Genomic DNA, 23,342 nt, shown 5'->3' on the forward strand with positions numbered 1-23,342 from the left:
AAAGCTAAGAGAACACTGCTCACATAAACACTTTAAATTTGTCATTTCTAAGGTGCAGAACATACAATCCACGGCTTGCAGCAAGTGGGATTTAAGCCAGTGTTAAGCCCTCTTTATCCTGGCCTGCTCTGTATCTCCTCACACAATTTGGTCATCTCTTTGAGTCTGCCTAGGTCCTAGCAGGAAACGCTCAGCTGCCCGTGAGTTCCAGTACTGCCTGGCACCTCCCCAGTACAGCCAGCTGGGGTTCTTCCAGCTGTGCCCTGGCATGCTCAGAGTTCCTGCCCTCCCTAAGGCTTGCCTGGAAAACAGCCTAATGGCCATTTCCTTGTTTACCCACCACAAAAGAGCTCTCCTCCAGATGGACCTGGAGCTTTTAGGGCCATGTCTGGCAGGTCTGGTGGTCCTTGCCATAGAAAAGGGCCAGGGTACAGGTGAGGATAAAGAATGGGTGAGGTTTGCCTGCCGTTTGCAAGGCAATCCGTCACCTTCCTTAACAGAACATCAACAGTGCAGATTATTTAAATAAGAAAGTTTGAAATTTTCCATCACTGTTCATCTCCCTTGTTCATATGCTGTATTCCTCTTCTCTTAGACAATGAAGATCAACAAAGGCAATTGTAGTTTTATTCGTACAGTCAGTTTTACTTTCAGGATCCATTGAGCCTCAGCACTTGAATTTCAATCAATGTTGTTCATTTAAAACACCTTCATTACTGCAGTCTTTATATGTGCATACATTATGTAGCTTTTAATATTTATGACAATGAAATAGCATTATTAAATGTATGTTATTATTAAATATAAGTTATGCATTAATTTAAAGAACTGTGGGGCAAGCTGCATAATTACTACATTACAAAATGCAATGTGAAAACATCACACTGATAAAGAAAACACATTCCAATGTGATACATGGCCTTGAAGCGGTGAGATGGTGCTTTTTAATTTAGAGCAGAGGCTAGGCCTTTAACGTACTGACCAGAAAGAACTTTCATATATTTTGGACTAGCTATCATTTTGGCAAGTTAGAAGGCTTGTCTTTTGATCCCGATGATGATAATGACATCTAGCATGAGAGCTCGGATAAACCATTTATTTGTTTTGGAGCTCCTGCTTTTCACTATGGATGTCATGTCACAAAAGGATGTCAGACCCTAGGTACATCCTGTTCGTTACCAGCTGTCTGTGGAAAAAGTATTAAATAGAGGTGTGCACAAGGAGAAAGACACAAGGATATTTGTTTTCGGAGTAACAAATCTGAATACTTTCCTGACTACAAATGGCCTTTTAAAGACCTCAGTGAGGTAAAGTACTCAGTGAGTACTTCTGTGTTTTTCTAGCTATTCAGTAATGCTTGATGGATGTTTTAGTAAAGCCTTGTACATGGATGTATCTCGCTTAAAGGTACATCACATTTATTCTACTGAAATGTCCAGTGATTTTTTTGTAATGCTGTGAATTGTAGTCCTGGCAGTGAATAGTTTTACTTTTCTTCCATATACTGATGATAGTAATATTTTTAAATGGATGGCATTGAACTGCTGTATTAAAGCTGACTTATCTTTAGATAATAGATTTTATCCAACAAATTATACAGGTTAGCAAAAAGGTAACAGTTCAGACAGCTAGCCTGCAAACATTAATTGGTGAAAAACTGTAATAAAGATTTACATTATGCTCTTCATTTTCTAATTATTCACTTTTCCTTCATGATCTTTTGTTGATTAACTCTGAACTGTCGTTTTTCAGTTTCAAATGAACACTAATATTAAACATCGGATTATGTTATTCAGAAGATGCTAAGACATACAAGTACAAGGACTTCTAGGATTACTGAGTCAAATATTGCAGAATAATTTTCTTTGTCTAATAGATGGCCATTAATATTTCATTTCTCCTTTGGCCTTGACCATTCCTACTTACAGGAACAAGGTCCATTTCTCTTGGCAGCTTATTATTTTTAAACACTTTTTTCCATTTACATTTTTAAAAATTAAATTAATTAATAATAAAAATTAAATTAAATTTTGTTTCTGAAAAACTTGACTTTGTTAAGACTTCATATGTTCACTTTATATACTTCCATGTCTCCTTTATAATGGTCTTCATTTAGTCTTCATGTAACTATTTCCCTTTAGCACAGAACTATTGTCTGGCTAAATGCAACTATTTCTTGGTAGCTGTGAGGACTCCTAGTTCCAAGTTTATAGAAAATCTCTTATAGCTTAAGAAGGGAGAAGAATTCACCATGTTCCCTTGATCATTTATCATTCACCTTGCTCTTTTGAGTATAGATGAAGAAACAGACTAACAAAGTAATGAACTAGTGAAACTACATTCATGAAAATTTCATCCTGGAACAAAGAAATTGGTTCTTTTGTCAAATAGCTTTAAATTAATAAGAAATAATAATATTTTAAAATATAATATAAATTATATGGATTTACAGCCATGTAACCAACATGCAAAAAAACCTCCTCTAAGGTTACATCTCTTACCATATTTTTTTTTTTCTTTTTAGATTCTTTGATAGAACTTCAAGGCAGATGAAAGCCACATAAATGAAGACAAAGGTTGCAGAAAAAAGCAGATATTAGATAATGTTCTGGCTACCTTACATTCCACATCATTTGATTTGAATGTGCATGTTCTCATTAAGGAATGTTCCTAAGTATTTGTCAAATATATTCACAGACATTTCCTTCAATCCATGGGTTTAAAGTTTAAAGCTGATTTAAAGCTGCTGAAGGCTTTTGCAGCTCTGAGACCATACAGCAGTTTTTAGAAGGGCAAGTATTTTCAAATGTTATTGCATTTAACAAAGATAGTTACATTTCCAGTATTTAAAGTACTATGTTGTGAACACTACTGATAAATGATGAATGGTCTAGAATTTTATTTGAATATTTTAACTTACTTCATTAAGAATTTTATTTATTTCTTCATATAGGTAGGTTTTGTGCTTTTTAAGGCATTTATATCCACTCACATTTGAAATGAAAAGTTTAGTTTTCTTGTATTGACTGTGGATTTGTGAGTGAAAAATCACATTAATAAATATAATGTGTCTAATGCATTTTAGAGAATTTGACTTTCCTAATATTTCTTAATTTTGCATATATTATTTGAAATATAGACTTCCATTGGTGAATACTTACTTTTCTTTATGCACAGATTCTAATACAAGTTCTGAAATGTCTTCACTCAGACTTCATTCAGTGAGAAATGTACTATCAGGATTTAAGAACATAATCACATATCAGATTTAGGAAGCTATGTTTAAGAGATGCAGTATATAAAGTGCATTAACAGAAAGCAACTGTAAATTGGAGACTGACTGGTATAAGTACAATTCCATTAAATGGAAAGAAGGGAAACAACTGATAATGGTCAGACTAGTCAGTAGAATCTTCCAATGAAATTTTGTAAATATTGTAAAATAACTGTAATTTTCTCTGATGAGAAATGAGTATTTGGTAAATTAAGATTGCCTCTTAAAACACAATATTAATTTAAAATATTTTTATTTTTCCTCTCAAAAGTGCCTATGAATATGATTCACTTTGTGTTAATGCTACACTTTATGTAAAACCAAAGCTTTGAGGATACCTTGCATGAAGATGAAGGCAAATAATAACTGACCATTTCATAACCATAGCAAAAGCCTCCTTTGATGTTTAGCCATTAAGAAGTAAATAACCTTACAACACAAAAATCTAATTCTGACAATACATAATAACATTATTTTATAACTCAAACCATAAACATAGACATTTTCTGTTTTTATGGGATAGAAAAGGTAGTGCTCATGTATAGAACAGAGATGCATGAGTTCTCCTCAAAACAATGATCTGGATAAAAATCTTCAAACTCCATTTGGATGCTGAATATGCTGATCTCCATAACAAAAACAGCTAGGGTTAAAATCTCGGTATCTCACAATGTAGATGCTGCTGTTTTAACAGATTCCATATTCTGCAGATGTTTTCATAGAGCTGAAAAATTTGAAGCAGATAGATTTTCTTTAAGGAGATGGAAACTTCTAATGACTTGACCAGTTTAGTGATATTTAGGGAATTAATGAGATATTCCATTAATATGTATCATGTGGAACTGCTAGTACACTCTGGTAGGGACCAATAGACCACCATTCTGTGTCTGGAAGTGATCAGCAGTCAATAACTTCATTCTCTCATAAAGCACTTAATTTTAAAAGGGAAGAAGTTCTGTAACCTCAACAACTCTTCAGTGCATGGTTTGAATCAGAAATATTGCTACTTCTAGCGCCACTGCACATACTGTTCTTATTCACACAAATGTTTAACATTCTTGATTCTAACTAGGAATTTCCCTAAATTAAGTTTTGTGGTAACAGGCTGCAGATTAATTACAGTTCATATCAAAGCCGAGGTTATCCTATTCTTTTTGATTCAGGCTTTTGAGTGTTTTATATATCTAATTTTCACAAATAGTCTGAGCAGAAGCAGAGGAAGGGCACCCACATGAGCTACATTTCCCCTTATGATGACACTGTGCAGTAATAATACGGCTATCATGCATTCAGTGTTCGTTGTCTTAGACTAGACTGAAATAACAAGCATCATTAGATACATTGCCTGTGTCAGTATTAGGCAGAGTTATGTTATCTGTGTGCCCTGGATTTTCACTTTACCTGTAGCTTTGAATTTTGAGGGTTCCTAATGCTTAAGAGTGTGGGATCATTTTGAGATGGTTTCAATATGTCTGGAATGTATGCTACCCTCAACTACTGCTCTTCAGACTTACCAGCCTTCTAATTTAGACGTATAGTGGGGTTTCTGCTCATAAAAAAAAAAAAAAGAAATTGAACAGGCAATACAAAAACTTAGTCCCATGGGACCTTCTGTTTATTTACAAATATGAAGTTTTGCCTGTAAATCTTTCTTTCTTTCTTTTTTTTAAATAAATTTAACTTTTATTGTCCAATAAACAAAATCAGTATTTTAGAGTTACCAAAATGTACCAAGGTGAATGAAGCACAATGATGTGAAGCTACAACATTCTCATGTCCTTTCTCTACATCTTTCAAGTTTGTTTCTTCCACCTTCCTGAACTCCTCTACCTACATGCCCAGAGTCACTTCTCTAAGTACAAATACACAGCCACTACAGTCCCATTCTTTGTATCCTCTCTTATTCTGCATGCCTCTTCAATTTCCTTCCTCCTCTTACATCCTCTTACACTTCTTATCACATAATAATTCATTCTCCCTATTCCTGCCTTCCTCCCACACAGATACACTCTGTGCCTCTTGCTGCTTTCTTCATTGATTAGTTTGGATGCAAAGATTTGGTTTTGGAAAAGGTAAATGAAAAATTACCATTAATTAATCCCTTGCTAGCTCCTCCTTGTTCAGACCATTATATTATTATATATTATTATATATTAGAACATATACTGCTAAATATTAAAAAAATAAATTTGTCTTCATAAAATAACTGATAGACTTTTAAACCAGATATGGTATTTTTATGCTTTGCAATTTCTGCTTTGAATAAAACATACAGTTCGAAAATAACTAGGACACTGTGGCAGCTAGTTCTACAGAATTTTTTCTGTATTTGGTAAGTTTCTTACTAATGAATAAAACCATAGGTTTCCAGAAGTTACAAGTTACTTATTTTCGGTGAAAGTTTTGTAAGGATAACCTCTGAGATCTCCCCTTCAAAAGCTCATTCTACAAAACTGGAAAAATAATCTTTAATTTACCTTTGAATAGACAACGAGTACAAGAGTTTGGGGGAAAAGATCCTCAAGAGAGGAAAAGCATTGCCAATCCATTATTTTAAAAGTAAAGCTTAACGAAGAATTTTATTTCGTAAAATATTTTCACACCCCACCTCACTGACTTGTTGTTGAAGTATTTGAGTTCAAGTTCCATCAAAAGATTCCTTACCATTCTGGTTTTGCAGATTTGCATTAAATCTCCAATGAAACTTGTGAGTGTAGGTTCAAATAAATTAAAGGCCCAATCAATAAAACTGGAAATCAGCCTTGCAAATCCCGTTGCCTACTAAGAACTGTCATTAAATTAGAGTCAAATCAAATTACACAATAACGAACAACAGCTGCTCCTCATGTATGAGAAGGTATCCTTAACATAAACCTCCACCCTCATGAAGACGTGTGCAGCCCAGTGTTTCCTCTGGCCTTCCAGGGTCGCCCCTTGGCGACGATTCCCATGTCCTTGGCTCCTGGCTTAGGGAGCTGTGTGGGCCCAGCCCTGTGGCCTTGAATCACAGCCTTTATCCGCTTTGGTATTTCCAGCAGCTCACACAGCTAATAAATAACGCATTCATTAAGCAGACTGCATGTTTATTTCCATAGACCAATATTTGGACTTTTTTAGCCAAAAAACCCCAACCTGACTTATAGCTATGCTTGGTTCCTTTCTTTCGGGCACAACACTGCCTGTACCTGTTCTTGGTGGGGTGTTGGGGCAGCAGCAGCCCCTGTGCCTGCGAGAGCCAGCCCTGCCCCAACAATGTGGAAGGGCTCCCAGTGCCCCTGGTATGATGCTGCCTGCTGGCTGTTACGGGCAGAGGCACGAGTGCCCAGGCAGTGCTCCCTGCCAGCACCTGCATTTACAACAGAAGACTGGAGACAACAGTCTCCCACCACAGACAACTCCTCCCTGCAGTGCAGGACAAGAGGAGGGAAGGAAGGAGTCGTATGTCCCCTTCAAGCACCTGCATGGTTGGCATCATCATCAATAAGAGTGTCAGGTGTGCAAATTGCTTTCTGTTTAAGTTGCTGGCCTCAATCTGGACACAGTGTAAAGCTTTAAACCAAATTTTAATTTTACTAAATTTTACTAAACACTCAAATTTTTCAAAGCTGCACATGTCTCTAACTACATTGTTTATTTTGTCTTCTTTATAATAGGAATAAGAGAGAAATTAGGGCACTATTTTCTCATAAAAAGTGGCTAAGAATATATTGGTACTCCATGTTTAGGTAAGTGTCTCACATTCAGAAGGATGACCTAGAGGCAGCACCAACCAGTTTACGTATTTAACATTCTGCAGTTGGGTCACACATTATGAAGGTTACGGTCAAAAAGCTGTAAAAATGCCTCTGCACCTGAGATTTCTCTTTTAAAACTTGCCCATATATGGTAAATCAACAGGATACAGGCTCCTAAATGCCCAAGAGGTTTTGAGAAAAAGGTAGAGTCACTTAAAAATGTTGCATAAAGTATGAGTTAGGTTCTTAGACTTATTACTAAAATTTACATTTTGGCCATTCTGGTACAGTTATACTTCAAAACTGCCATAATAAAAAAGATACCTCTAAATTCTTATATCAGAAGCTAAGCACTTCAGAGGAACAATATACAGTACTTTATAATGACTCTCAAAAACTTCTTTATCAGCACAGGAATCATGTACTCCACAAGTCACACCCTGAGTAAAATGCCCTCTAAAGACAAAACCCACATTTTTAGCAAAACCCTCCCTGTAGCTGCAGGCAGACTGTCAGCTGTGTTACTTCAGATGGACTTGAGCATGCAGTCTCATGTCCAAGTTTGTGTGGGCCATAACCAATACAGGCTGACCTGTACATAACCTATACAGCCAGTGACAAGACACAAGGGCAATGCATGAATTAGGTGGTCTGAGTGTAGTTCTTTACAATACACAACCTGGAAGTACATATTTAGGCAGTAGGGATGAAGAAATTAGAAGTGAATATGGTAAGATACATACCATTGGGTAAATCTAGCTTAATTATAGATTGAAAGATTTATTTGGACAAAGGAGCAAAGCGCATTACTTAGCATAGAGTTGCATAGCTACATTAGTCCACTGCTCCCCATACCCCAGCTCACAAAGATGTCCTTGCACAATGACACCAGCTTCGGCAGCAGCCCTCAGACACAAGGGTCTGGAGGCATAGCTGCTGCTTGAACCAGCTTTTCCACAAAGATTGATGACCTTAGCACAAGTTCCTCAAAACCGCCATGTGTCTCTTTCTGCCCAGGTGTGCAACCTTGCTGTGAAAAGAACTCCTTTTCAGCAGCTTAGTTACACTTTAGTTCAACATAGCATAAATCAGAGTTCAATAAAAATTCCACACCCCAAAAATCTTCCTCCCCATAAAACGCTCAGCTCACAGGTGAACCTGGGAGTGCAAAGAACTTATGGAGTAAATCCCCTTCAGCTGTATAAACTAAGTGTATTTGGGCTTTTTGAAGAGGTGGAGAGGCTTGAGGTGGAAATACCCTGAAAAAGTGCAAGATTCGTGGCACAAGCTAAGATATAAAATAGCAGTAGAGGATCCTCAACCCAGGACACACTAATAGTAGGGGTACGTTCGAGACATGTCTCCAGCTCTCCTGATCATAGGCTACTGTAGAGTCTACTTCCAGACCCAGACAGAACATATTTCTTGGGCAACTTTCCGGGAAACCAATCATTCACAGGTATTTAGTGTGGTCCAAATGCTATTCCCTACTCTACAGGGGAAGTTCTTTCAAGGGATGGTGAAGTTATTATAGGAAAATTCTGATCTGATGATTTCTTCCTAACATGGGAAGTTAACAGATTTGTCCCAGCAAACTAATTACATGAATGAGATGAATTTTGGGGTTGTATTGTTTTCACAGCAGTGTGGTGCCATGCAAACCCCCCTAACATTATACATACATAAGCATACATATTCCAAGATTGACAGTCATCTTATCTCAGACATCTATATCTGTTTTGATACTGCAGTTACCACAAGGCTGGGTGCATGTTAGGGAAAAGAGAGCCTTATAGTGATTTTAGTGTCCAGTGAAAAAAATTACACACAGAGTTTGAGCAAAGTCTATCCCATGGTCTCAAGCCAGACCTACAAAGGTGGTAGTACCAAACAGCTTATTCTCCTTCCAGAGTTGGAGAGTCATAACAGAGAGGTCTTATGGAGGATTTGGTTTGAGTAAGCTTTTGCTTTCTGCTAACCTTATGAACATGACAGTGATCCCACTCTTCTTTCAAGTCATCAGTGTATTCCCAGACTATCCCTGTTGCCAATATGCTTGCAATGCTCTACTTTCTTTGCCATTATAATCATGATGTCAAGAAATCAAGTAGAATCAAAAAAGGACCAGTGGAGGATGGTGTGTAAAACAAAAGTATACTATGACGGAAAAAGAAAAAATAGAAGGGACCTGCATTTCCCCGATAAACCACAGATAAACCCAGATAAATCACTCGCAACAATGGAGAAAAGTCTTTAGCTGAGGAGTCATAACATTCAGATAAAAGTAATATATACATAATATATATGTTTACTACATAGAAGAAAAATACAAAAAAGTACCCAGTACCCACCCACTTTTCATTCAACCACAAAAGGAAAGTAGGTAGTTCCACAAGGCTGTTCTGACTCAGAAAAATTATTCGTTTGCTATTTTGTATCTGTATCCTTCTGCTGAGGCTCTTGGTGCAATTGTTGGAGCACCAATCTTACTCAAGCCAGACAACTACATTAGTCAAAAAGCCTCAAAGTACAGTTGCTTAGGGGTGAGGTCTTTCTAGTCAAAAGAAGGTGCAATAAAAGCAGTAAAGAGCAATGGGATCCACGCCAATTTTCCTGTAAGATCAAGTGATGTTTTGATCACATTTGCAAAGAACGGATAGGGAGACAGGAGACAGGTATTTCTGAACAAATGAGACTGTCATGCTAGAAAAGAGAGAGGCATGATATTTTACTTCTTATTCAGTTTTTGAAAGTTTTCTTGAAAAGACTTCATCAATGTGAGGCTTGCTCTTACTGTTTCTAGAAAGTCGCATGAAAGAAGAGGTGGAGGGAGCAAAACTAAGTAAGAATTTGCCTGAGATTTCCATATAAATGATATAATTTACAATAAAATACAGCTGAAATGTTGAGAAGACTTATACAAAATTAAGTTCTATCAAAAAGATCACTCTGATGTAAATATTTTTACTATGAGAAAAGACAAAAAGCTGAAACAATTTAAATCTTCTGTACAAAAGCATTAGCTTTTCAATCTTGTATTTAACTGTGCTACAAAAGCAATATTCACATTTAAACAGGGCCTGCCAGACGTGTTTAATTTTAGTTTTATTAAAAATACCAGAAGCTGCTCTTAATAGATAAATGAATATCATATGAAACCACATCCAAAAAAATCTGAAAAATTTCAAGTGCACTTCTACTCCATCTTTATCATTTAAGAAACCTATCACAGGTCTCTTGCTGAAGAGCTTTAATGAACAGGTTTTGGAGATTACTAAGGGCTGTTTGTCATTTTTAAAGGACAGATTTGCAAGGAAAACCTTTTCTGGGTTTGCTTTTAAATGTTTTACCACATTCTTTACCTAAAAATCTCTAAAGAACTTCAACTTATGTGAAGACAAGAGAAAGTTAAATGAAGCATGAGACCAAGTGAAACTCAGCATTTTCTTTTCTTGAAGTGGAATGACAAAAACAGAAAGTACATCGGCTACAGAAAAAAGGACATTTTATAATGACTTTCAGCTTTGATAACATAAATCTGTAAGATTATTTAAAATACACTGTATCAACTATATTGGCCCATATATTTTTGACTGGTTTGTGCTATTTCAACAGCAGAAAATTACTAAAAACTTGCTTTACCTACTCTGGTACACTGGATTAATGGCAGCTTTATTCCACAGAAAGGTCTCAAAATGGCTGTGCCCAAAACACCCAAGCTCTGTTAGTGCATCTGACCCATGGTTATTAACCCAGAAACGTCCCTTTAACTCTGTTTTCTTTGGACATGCCTCTGGACACAGGCGCTGTGGGCTGCAGAAGGAAATCCAAACTCTCCCCAGCCCTCTGAAGTGACTTAGCTCTTAAGACAACAGGATCTGGCATTAAAGCAGGTTTTCACTGTGCTGTAAGTTTCTCTGTTGGGAACCAGGGTTAAGGCCTTGGATCGTGCTTAATCTTTACCAAGGAAACTGTGGCAAATAAAAGGGTGTTCGGTGGGTCAGTGTCTCTGCAGCCATGTTTTCTGTAGGACTAAACTTGTAAAGCTCTGAGGACCTGTGTCTCCCAAAAAAACCACTGGGAGTCGCAGATTGTTTTGATGTCAAGGTTTGTCCAAAAATAACCTAAGGGATATTTCTTCTATATGCAAGAAGCAAAGTAAAGGCACAAGGATGATAACATTATGGATTACTTATAGGAACAAACTCTGTTAGATGGGTCCTTGACTGGAACACATCCGTGTCTAACCATGTTATAAAGTGCATTTATTTCCTACAGAAACAACATAGCAATATAATGCCGAGTACTACGTGACTGACTAACATTCCAACCTCACTGTAAAGGTAAAAAATGCCAGACTTCGTCTAAAACAGACAATATGTTTTATGACTTTAAAATGAAATCACAGAAGACCTAACCCCATACAGCTGTTCTTAATAGAGCGTTTTTTCCCCCTTTGTTTTTCATTCTCTACCTTAATCTGCTTCAAAATTAGCTCATAGTCTCATTCATTTTTACTTGTAACTTGATAACTTTTACAAAACAATGTATTGCAAGTTACAGGGCAAAACCCCTAAAGAACAGAGAAAGGAATACAGAAAATGTATATTCATTAAAGCTGGCGATGCTGCAATGAATATTTGCATAGTAACCTGCAACTATGCCTGATAGAATTACAAATTTATCATGCATTTGAAGGGCAGATGAAACATTCCCACATTTTCTGCATCAGTCATTTCTATTCGGTTCAGCTTAGGATAAACAATCCGTCCTTATTTTGCAACTAATTGAAGAATTAATATAAAAGGATTTAACACCTGTTGCTCTGTTGGCAGAAAACAGCAATTACAATGTTTCTTTCCAGTGGGCTTAAACTATAAAAGAAAAAAATTAAAATAGAAAAGGAAGAAAACATACTGGTGACCAGGGCCCTTTCGAATCCACAAAGATGCTCCAGTTTTATTCGGATTGTGAGTGGTCCCTGTTAAGCTTCATTGGTATATGGAGATGTCCTCTCTATCCCCCCATTTAGTCACTGCTTCCTTAAGCATTTTCCATTACCTCAGAGCAGCCCTGATTCACTCAACCTCCTCCCCTTTCCCACACATTTTAAGACAGGCTTAAGATCCATTGTACATCCCCCTAAGTGTCATGCAGATCCTCTTTACCAATTTCCTATTACAAACATTAATCACTGAAAATAAATGCTATTAAAAAGAGAGGCTAAATCCATTTTCATCTCCTCTTTTTAATTCCTTGTCTAAGAAAGTGGTTAGGCAAGCCCTAAGCTGAGGTAGAAAGAATCAAACATAGAGCACTGTAAGCAAGTAATTTTTTGAATGGGCAGAACTGGAAGGAAAAGAATGACCAAAACACAAGCAAGCATGAAATCCACTTAAAGTAAACACTCTTAACTTTCCTTGCTGATGCAAAACCTAAAACAATAAAACATTGCAAATGTCAAATATTTTGGTATGGTCACCTGCAATAAAAGTAAAGCAGGAAATGCAGGGGTTCAAAATACCCTGGAGAAGGACCTATTTGCTGTTAAATTGGAGCTCCGGGAGAACAGCTCTCACCCCCATGTAGAACAGACATGTTTCACCCTCTCCTTAGCCCACAGGAGTCTGGCATGCCCTTGGCCCACATCAGTGGTGCCCCCCTGACCACAGCACCACAGGGGCATGGCTCGGCTCTTTTGCTTTATATCAATCAACAAACCTTAAATAATTTTCCAGCAAAATTATCACTACTATAGTTGTAAATTACTAAGCTCTTTTCCTTTTAACTTTTCATTGAAAAGATCATGGAAACAGACATCAGTTTTTTTCCAACTATTTTGGAATGAGCATCACTGTCTGGTCCAGATGCTCCTACTTTGGCAGCAATGCCTTCCATCACATTGAGAAGACCTCATCTGTAAGGTCATTTTCAGAAGCAGGCCTCACTTGAAAGATGGATACACAGGCACAGTCCTTTTCCCACTCATTTCATAGCCGTTCCTGGCAGTGGCTAAACTTTGAAAACACTCACTATTTTTTCTCTCTTTGATATGATACCTGCATAATGGATGTACACATCTTAAGGGCTTTTTTTCTTTTTCCAAGATAAGGAAGACTGAAACCCACCATGAAATGGGAATGCACAAGTTGGGGCATAAAACTCCAGAAGCACGCCTTCGTCTCCCTATTCACATTGGGATAAAATACACATTTTTTTGCCTTGGTGCATTCTGATACTGCTTTTTTAAAAATGGCGTGCCAAACATATAGTTAACACAGGGGCTAAGGAGGGCTAATTCTGTCTGTGGCACCCAACCCACATGGGTGGAAGCACTTGGCGCTGGGAGCTGCTGCCACCAACAGTGCCCAGTGCTTATGGGAACAATTCCCATAGGGAATGTGACTTCTCCAAGTCCTGCTGAGTTAGGAAGATATGTCAGAACTTCAGCTGGGGCCAAAAATGACAAGGGCATTGTGGGTCAGTGTCAGGCTGACAGCTGACACACTGTGTAAGGACACAGGTGCTGAGACCCCAGAGCAGGATTAGACTGAGTGGCACATGAATCACAACAAGGTGGAAACACAAGTAGGGCTGCAGGTCATTTGGATCTGCAATCATAACACTGAGTTTTTCAGGCACAAAGAAAGAATATCATAAAATCAAGGAAGATTAGGATCCACTTGTGCCACTGCCCACCGCTATCCAAGCAGCAGTGCGCCATATTTTTTGGAAAGTAGTATAAGGACAGAAAAAACTGAACTTTTCCCTTTAAAAAGAATGCGCACCTATATAACAACAGCAACAAAACCCAACTCTATAGGATAAGCTATTTCTATGAAGAAAGAATAAAGTGTTAAATACTTGATATTTTTCTGAATTTATAAATCAAAATAAACTTTTAAAGCTTTCCAATTAATGGAATTAAAATCACCATCGGTCTTTCCTTAAGTGTCTGCAGTACGTAGTCACAGTCCATTAAGTCAACATGTTAGTATTGTTCATAACAGGATGTAAATGAAATAATCAAGTCATCAGGACTATTTCAACGTCAATAAAGCCTCAGAGTGATTGTTATGTACAGCCGTGACACAATACCTTTTTGCATACTTTCCCTGATCAGATTAAAGTGGTGATGAATTCCTCGATGGCTCAAGTGTGCTCCAAGGAAAGCTAGAAGGTTGTACAGTTAACTCCCAGGGTGTAACTCTAAACCATACAACCTACTACCTCAACCCGGATGCACACAGCTTCCAACGGTGACCATAAAGTCTTCTTCGCTTCTTCAGCCTTTCTTTGAAATGTGACAGCAGCCACAGGGCTATATATTTCCCATGGGGGTAGGCTTTCAACTGCAGTTATTCCCCACTTTTCAGACAGTAAGGCATACTCTTAGATAGAATTTTCTACTGCAGAGGTAGAATTTCTGCTCTATCCTGTTTACATATGTATACAGATATATACATCTATGTCTTGTCTGTATAGATATATACATACATATTTGATAGAAATTAAGCAAGTCCAACTACATTTCTGGAAAGAAATTACTATTTGGTCTTATTTTACATTAAAATAAAATATAAAACTATTCTTGGTTTTTTTTCTATATTTTTTAAATGTAATACCATGTAATGGTATATTTAATAAGCCAAAAAATAACATATCCTACTCTCCCTTATTGGAAACCCTACAATTCCCTCACATCTCTTTGTAAATTTTAATAAGATATTAAGCTAAAGGTGCTTAAAGCAACTGGCAAATGAACAAAGTACTTAATCAAGTTTGAAGATAAGGCACTGGACAAAAGAAGCATTCCAAAACCAATATATATAGTTTTATACATTAACTTGGACTTGTTGTCAAATACCACTGCAGCGTGTGCTACATAAACTTTTGCCAGATCACCATACTGACACAGACCCATAGAAGCGAGCTTGTGCAGTACGTTTCAACACAAGATCGGATCTACGGGTTTATGCCAATTGGTACTGTTGATTAAATTTTCCTTTTAAAGTGAGTTGCAGAAAACTTTAAATAAACAAATATACGAAGCAATGTAAGAATGAGTACTAAAGAGTAGAAGTATTACTGTCTATTGCAAAGAAAGCTACTTCAAACATAACTGCATAAATGGTGGATGCACCAAACAAGCCAAAGACTTGTAACTAGTTGTTTTTTTGAAAAAGGAAGAAAAAACGTTGTTACAGATTGATGGCACAACATTGTTTTGTCTTCAGCAGGAATTATTGTCCTTTTGCACACACTTTGCCTTACCGATGAACTCTCAACTCCTCACAACTTGCATCTGACTATAGCATGCACAGAGCAGGCAAGACTGGAATCCATAATTGGATGTGACACAGAAGAGAACAATACAGGTTTGTCCTTTGTGTCTGAGCTCATATCAGGTACTACAACCCCAAATAAAAATCACCCCACCAAATCCGAAAAGCAATGAGGCTCACTGGAGTGCAGCTCCCGTACAACATTATAAAGACTGCTTAGCTATTTCTTCATATTACAAGGCATCTAAGTACTGCCTGACAATAACTTGTTGATTAAACTACGCCTATTAATCAAAGCAAAGAAGTTAATTTGTATATTTTATTCACTAAGCCTTCCATCAATACTGTTCCCTAATAATAAGAATGAAAGTCGAAACGCAACCTTGCAAAACTTCAGAATTAAGTTCTACAACAAATACGTTCCTGTGACCGGCAAGCAGTACGATACAAATTACCACAGGCTGAATGTCGGGTGTCCTATGCAACAGACTGAAAACAGGTCCTTTGAGGCAATAACCAGCAATTCAGAAAGGTGAGACACAGAAAGAGTTTTATAATTCACATACTCTAAATGAATGCATCGATAAATACTGCATCTTTAGACATAGTGTCTGACACAGCAGAGTAACTTGTAACCATACAGCCACATATGCATTTGTAAAATACAGGCATGAGAAGTAGGTATAATTTTAAACCCAGGTACTATAGAAAGGTATCTTATAATTTTAGCAGGTTACTGAAAACTGTATCTGAATAAGATTGTAATGCCTGCCTTTCCCTAGTTCCCACCAAAGGCCTAATTCTGCCATTGTTAGTTGTCAAAACCCCTTTCAAGAGAATGAGTGCTGCCAATAACAGTTTTTGAATCAGGGCAATGCTATGTTTTCTTGCAGACTGCAACATGTATTTCTAGTTCAGTAATGACAGCTGAGCATTAGTAAATGATTTCTTTTTTTTCTTTTTTTAATTTAGTGGACTAAATCTTGAATGTTCAAGCGTACCCTTTTGCATTTTAAAATAATGCTGATTTATTTTCTATAACAGTCTGTTTTAAACCTGCTTTCACTTTATATACAGTTCAACATTAGAAGGAATATTTTATGATTGTTTTCTGCTGACACTGAGGAGATAGAAAATGTAAGACAAGCACTGAAACTAGAATAGTAATCCTAGTATCAGAAATAAGTATGCAGCTTGCATATATAATTTACTGAATGATTGTCCTATGTGCTATAAAATTGCTTCTCCAATTTACTTGTTTTTCTTTTTTTTTATAAGTAGAAGAGATATTCCACATTTCAAAAATAATTGGTCACTGCATCATAGTTGTATACAAATAAACAGATATATGTACTATAAATATACTAGTAATATATATATACACTAGTAAATAGATATGTGTTACATATTTGCTAGGCATAAAAAAAGAACAAATTATGTATCAGTCTTTCAATTCATTCTAAAGCTTAATGCAAACATACAGTAAACAGGCTACACAAACTGCAATATTCCCAACAGAAAGTAATCAGAACTAGTTTAATACCTATTTGTGAAATTATATTTGTAGGCTATTTTAAGGAAAGGAATTCTATTAAAGCTAACTTGCTTCATGTTTTTACCATCAACTTAATTTTTTAACAAAAAGATTTTTAAGATCACTGTATTACCTTCGCTGAAATCTGGTATAATTAACTTCTTCGGTTTCCTTTTTCATCTTAATTTTTTTCTTTCACTAAAACAAAAAAAAATAGTGAGAGAAAGATTGTGAAATATCTGTTTTATGTAAAACATTTTCAGAACAGAATGAAGCATACACAAAATTAGTAATTATGGTTTTAAGATATAAAACCGACACACTGCTGACGCCCCTCTCAGGGCCATGGGAAGACATGCTGTGAGCATGCACACTTTGGCAAAGGGACTATTTCATTTAGTGTTTCCTAGGGTTTTTTCACCCCACAAATATTTTATTTTTATTAGGAATTCCAGAAGGAAAGAAGCATGCTTAACAAAAATAAATAGTTTTTATCAAATAGTGCATACAATGAGGTTATTTGCTACAGAATTTCATAAAAATACTGGGATAAATTAAATAGCTTAAATCAAGAAATGTTTGCAAAACTTTATGGAAAAAGAAAAAGATGTGATTACTATGATCAGATATAGAAATTTTAAAAGTTCTTTTTAGCTAATGTAAGCCTTGGTTTGTCAACAGACTTAGGTACTAATGACATACGTAATTATTCTAACAAAACTATTGGGGAGGGCAGAATCACCATAAATCTAAGAAACACTTTCTGATCCGAAATGGGTGAATGGAGGTATATGTGTCGTATACATAAGGTCTCCGTTCAGCAGTTTCCCAGAATTCATTGCAGAACAACAAAAATATAAGGTAGCAATATTAGCATACAATCTTAGAAGTTACTGTCTAAGTAGTAATGTATAAAAAGTGAAGCACATATTAAAATAATTCTATTTTGTAAAATCATAATATATTTATAAAGGTTTTTATTAGCAAACCCCTATCATAAACATTTTGAACAAACTATCAGAGTTTCTAATGAAAAAGCACTGTAATTTTTGAAGTAATTTCTAGCTGAGGACATCTGTATTTTTAACATAAATTAAAAAGACTAGGAAAATATACTTTAAAAAAATGAAAAATACATAATGGCTGAGCTTTCCAAAATCTGTCACTCAGAATGAATTTTGATACACACTCTTCTAATTGCCTAGTAATATGTTACAACAGACAGACAAACGCTTTAAGGAAAAGGCTCTACTACAGCGTCACATGCTCAAAACTTACTTTAACTCTGCTTGCACTTATCACAAACATTCTGAATGGATATCTTTAAATACTGTTTTCAGCTATTCCTGGACAAGTGCTGCTTTACCAAACATCTTAAAATAGTCACTGTTACTAGCTGCAAACCAGGCTTACTTCATGAATGTCTCAATAATGTGCCTTTTATTCCAGTGCTTATTACACTGACTTCTTTGTAATGGATTTAGATACAAATTGTAAGAAACTCATATATGAATTAACTCAATAATAACTTTAATATACTGGCAACAAAAGCAATGCTTTCCTAAAGTTTGACACGCTGAAAGCATGAGTCACACTATTAAAAAAAAAAAAAATTACTTTCCTTAGCAACCAGATCTAAATACCCACAACTTTCTTAGAGATAACCAAAGCTTTGACTGAGTATATGTAACATTAAGGTATTTGCACAACTCTAGTGCTTAGCTAAGACAAAATGTGCCTAACCACCTCTTTCTATAGACCCTCGATTTTTTGTTTACTTTCTATTTTTAGCAGTATTAGATTAAACACCCCCCCAAAAAGTTAGTTTTAAAAAGTGTGAACAGCTGACTATGTTAAAATTAATACACAAGGACTCAGTTTCAAAATAACACGTTTAAAACGGCTTAAAAAAAGGAAAAGAGGAAAAAAAGGAAAAGAAGCTATACCTGATATGAAAGGTACGTTTTCACCCCGTGCCAAATACTGCTATATGAGCAACAGTGAAAAAAACCAGACAAAAAATTCCTTCCTTCTTTCTTTTTTTTTTTTTTTTTTTTTTTTTTTTTTAACTAAAAGAATCAATCTCCTAGGCTCATTTTGTTACACTGTTTTAAGAAGCTCTAACACATCCTGATGTCTCTGTAGTGAAACATGCCAGATTTTTTTTTTTTTTTGGAAGCAGGAGAGTCACTTTTTTTTTCTGTACTCTTGTATGTAGGACAAACTCAGATTTGTTTCTTCTTCTTAGGGCTCCTGTTCTTTCTCGGAAGAACACCAGGATGCCTGTCTTCTCTCTCTTGTGCTCTTCTCGGAATTCCAGGCACAAAGCACTGCGCAAAAGCTGCACCAATCCTTGCCGCAACTGCCTGCACAGGACTAGAGGTGGGGAGAGACCAGAAAATTCACCTCACCCCTGTGCCGGTTTTATAAATGGGGATTGCACAAATCTGCCGAAGCAAAGGGGTGAAAAGGCAGGGTGCCAGTTTGCTACACTATGCTGCAATGATCTCATGTTCAATGCTGTCGCCCCGTTTGCCCAGTTCAAATGCCTGTTCATTAAACAGGAGGAAGAAAAAAAAAAACCACAAAAAACTGAACCAGAAAAATTAAAAACAACTTTTATCCTTCAGACACTCAGGAGGGCTGTTCTAAACTACAGATCAGGAAAAAAAAAAAAACCCAACAAAAAACACCCCAAAACCAAGTAGTTTTAAAATGCAGTTATGAAGTATAAATATTCTGCTTATATTTTCTTTCTTTCTTTTTTCTATTAGGAGATAAGAAGCAGAATTTATCAGGCGTGAAAGGGACAGCCTCCTGGTGGTGTGCCAAAAAAGCCAGAATAAAGGCAAAGTTGTGCTTCAAAGCTCAGTCGCTTGCTGAGTCTGGCTAAAGTCAAGTATTAAGATCCACCATTTTCTGAGCCATGTAAGAAAAGAGGAAAAAAGTCAGAACGGGCACTGCTTTCCAAGTCTCCGTTGGCACCATCACAAAATCTCAGCCGTAAGGTCACATGATGCTCTGCCAAATGTGGAGTGCATTCCCATAAACCATTCTGCTGATACTGCGAAGGCAGCTATTGTCTAGTTTATACCCAAAGTTCAGCCCACTCTTCATTGAATTAGCTGAAAAACGCATCACCTTTGGGGGTTGGGAGCCATGGAAACGTCTACCTGGCAGGGTGCCCACTTTTTCTGCCCATCAACCAGAGATGGAATTGTGCTGCCTAATGTAATGATGACTAGGAATGTGAAGAGTCGTCCAAAGTGAATCTGATTCTTGCAAAGCCTGCTTCATTTGCACAGCAAACTCTGGCTTCTTGTCGTTAAAAAGGGGAGGGGGGGAGGGGACAAAAAAAAAAAAAAAGAAAAAAAGGCGCCTTTCTCTTAAATGTAGCAATTAAAGGTCTAGTAAACATGCCTAGTCTGCAACTTTCCTTCATAACATACTGAAATGGTTCCCAAAATAAAGCACTTGGTATAACACAAATTTTCTGATTTAAAGCAGCTTTTCCCTGAGTTACTGTGGCATCCCCTGGACATTTTTGCTCCCTAAGAAAAAAGAAAAAAAAAAAAAAAGTACTCAGCAGATACTCAGCAGATCTCTCATCTCTTCTTTTTACCTGTCTTTATTACCTCCTGATTTTATCTAGCACAAACTATACATGTGTGTGGCAACACCCACTAGTAACAGTGGGGATGCAATATCGCTGCAGTCTTTCCTCAAAGCAGTCTCCTGAGAAAGCTGGTTGTGTTTCCAGCAGCACAAACCCCTTCATCTAAGCCCTCTTATCTTCACTAGTGAGTAGGACAGCTGGTCTGCAAGTTTGCAGACTGGCACATATGAGACCAGTCAGCACCCTCCTTTCTTCAAAACGCATTTAATCCAGCTTTTATGGAAAGAGATGCAATCAGGTAGAATTTATAAAAGGTGCAAATCACTAAATAGACTAATAGACATAACTCTTCTGCTACAGACCTGAAATTTCAATTTTGCCCACCTATTGTACTAAAATGTCACGTAAAATGCCACTTCCAAATGAAAGTACCACGTAACGTACTAAGCAACACACACACACGCTCTCGCAGCACCTAAAAACCTTGCACAGAAGCATTTATCTCAGAGCTCCGCGTTGTGAACAGATGAACAAAAATCCACTCACTGTTTCTACACAATGAAGCTGAATAGCTACTGCAAAAGAGATGGTTAAAAATGTGGTAATTTCTCTGATCCTCCCATTAATAAAAACGGAGCCATGGGAGGAGCCTCTCTACCTATTAGCATCTCTACAAATGCTCCCATGAAGAGGAGGTTGTATGCTAAAGAGCTTACAGCTAAAAACTGGTAAGGAAGGGCAAACAACAGGCTAGAAACCGCAGCGGGAGGACAGGAAAAACCATTCCCAGGGACACTGTGGGCAGTAACTCTCCAGTTCGGCAACTTTTATGTTTTGTTTTACAGTTCTTTCCAGTTTCACTTTATTTACCTGGAGGAAATTGAAGGTTCATTACCGAAGGAAGGAAGTGTGAGAACAGGGGCTTTGAAGTGGAGGAAGAGGGTTACGATGGTGGCGCAGCCCTCTGAGGGAGGTCCCGGGGCTGCCCACAGCCGCAGGGCTGCGGGGGCCAGCTGCACCCCGGCTGGCACTGGGGTGCTGCAGGCAGCAGGCCAGCGGTAGGGGGCAGCCCCTGTTTTGCTCCTGGCAGAGCCTGCAGGCCTGCACCCAGGTTTTGGGGCAGGCAGGCATGGCTGGGAGGAGGAAAGCGCTGGGGCAGCCTCTCTGGATGATGAAGGGTGATGGCAGCAGGGCCTAGTGGAGCAGAACGAGCAGCCTCACAGCGGCGAGGGGCTGTGAGGGTGTTCTGGGTGCAGCACCAGGGGATGGATGCGGCCCTGCTCTGCCTGCCAGCCAGCACCCCTGGGACCAGCACTGCTCTGGTCAGCTGGCAGGAGCTGTCTAGCAGAAGAGAAACTTGCTAAAGCCCCAGTAAACCAGTTCCTCTCTTTTCCAGATTTGGAGCTTTGCAAGAGCCAGCAGTCAGAGGAAAGCCCTTTGATGCTGTGACACGGCATAAGACCTCTCAAATAGTCTTTGAGCAAAATTCCATGTGCATGGTTTTGAATCTAGAGATTCTTTTCTTTGGCCTGTGAACTAAAGATGGCTCCCTAGGTGCTACCGACGAGTGGAAATGGTGCTTGTCACTCTGGCTATTTGCCACAGTAGTCCTGTGGCTGGGACCACAGGGACTGCACCAACTTCCAGGGACCACGAGCAAACCCTGCATGTCATTATGCCTCAGCCATAAAAATGACACATGGGTGGATTCTCCTATAAATATCTTTGAGATTAAATAATCTCTTTGAGATTATTTAAAACTAAATTCATTTATCCAGGTGATAAAACTCATAAATTCCAATGTATTTAATTAACAATTCTGTAGAAACAGATATTCTGGTTTTATCATTTTAGTAGTTTTCTTATTAATTTAAATCAACAGATCAAACCAGACTTATTTATTTATTTATTTCCTAACAGGGCAAGTGAGACTCAAGCTGGGTTCATTCCACCTTAGGTTTTATCATTGACCATAAAAATGTTTAGGCTGCAACACATCAGTGTCTTCAAAGGAACCACCCACAAGGGTGCAACCTACAAACCCAGGTGCATTTTGAACTACAGTTAAAAAAAATGGTTTCATTAGAATTTAGTAGAAATCTCCAACTAAACAACAATGAATTCATATCCTCCTCAAATTTACTACTATTATTAGCAGTGATGGTATGTGAAAAGGACAAGGGAACAGCCTGACTTTCAGATCTCAGAAGGGTGTTTGCCACTAATTACCAATAATAGGCAGTCTGAGCTGGGTAAATCTGAGCAGCAGCTTTTGAGGGGTGACAGCCACAGAATCCTACACAGTCATTTTTATTTTCCATGTGTGAAAAAAACACTTCAACATGTGGCTAGCCCTTAATAATGAGTATTCACTTCACCAATATTCAAGAAGGATGTTAGAAAGCTGTTAAAAAAATCACTTGCATATGTGCCCAGCAACAATTAGAGATGTAGATGAATCTCAGAGTGTTTGGCCTATGAACTAGTACAAGGGCAACACAAAAGGAAACCATAAAAGACATATTTGTGGGAGCGCCTGGCCCTGTTCATCTGCAGCTGGAGGAGGCAGGGAGGCTGGGTGGAGAGAGGCTGCACAGGATGGACCTCTCCACAGAAGGAGAAGGCACCAATCCTTCCTCCACCTGGGAAGCAGGAAGGGGAAGGCAAAGAGAACAGGAAACCTGCGCTGGGCTGAGGGTTTCTGCTCGTAGCTGCATATGGTTTCCGTGTCTGTACTCAGCTCCCACAGGACAGCTGGCACCCTAACCTTCTTAGCTTAACGTCCAGTTTGCAAGCTGACTGGAAAGGAAGGATCAGAGCCTTCCCTGGGCAATGGCAATTCGCACAAGACAGAGAAAAGCTGAGAGAGAACAGGGAAGAAACACAGCAGTGCTCTCAG

General features: G+C 37.8%; 1 long non-coding RNA gene across 4 annotated transcripts in view; it reads right to left on the reverse strand.

Annotated features, from left to right (window-relative positions):
• Positions 1-23,342, reverse strand: part of LOC114017804 (uncharacterized) — a 332,083-nt gene that overhangs the window by 22,449 nt on the left and 286,292 nt on the right. For all 4 annotated transcript variants that reach the window (XR_003563064.2, XR_003563062.2, XR_003563063.2 and 1 more), the window contains one exon: positions 16,961-17,025. This is a non-coding gene — a long non-coding RNA (uncharacterized LOC114017804). The remainder of the gene's footprint in view (positions 1-16,960; positions 17,026-23,342) is intronic.

This window comes from Falco cherrug, chromosome 2 (genome assembly GCF_023634085.1).
Source record: "Falco cherrug isolate bFalChe1 chromosome 2, bFalChe1.pri, whole genome shotgun sequence".
Lineage (NCBI taxonomy): Eukaryota > Metazoa > Chordata > Aves > Falconiformes > Falconidae > Falco > Falco cherrug.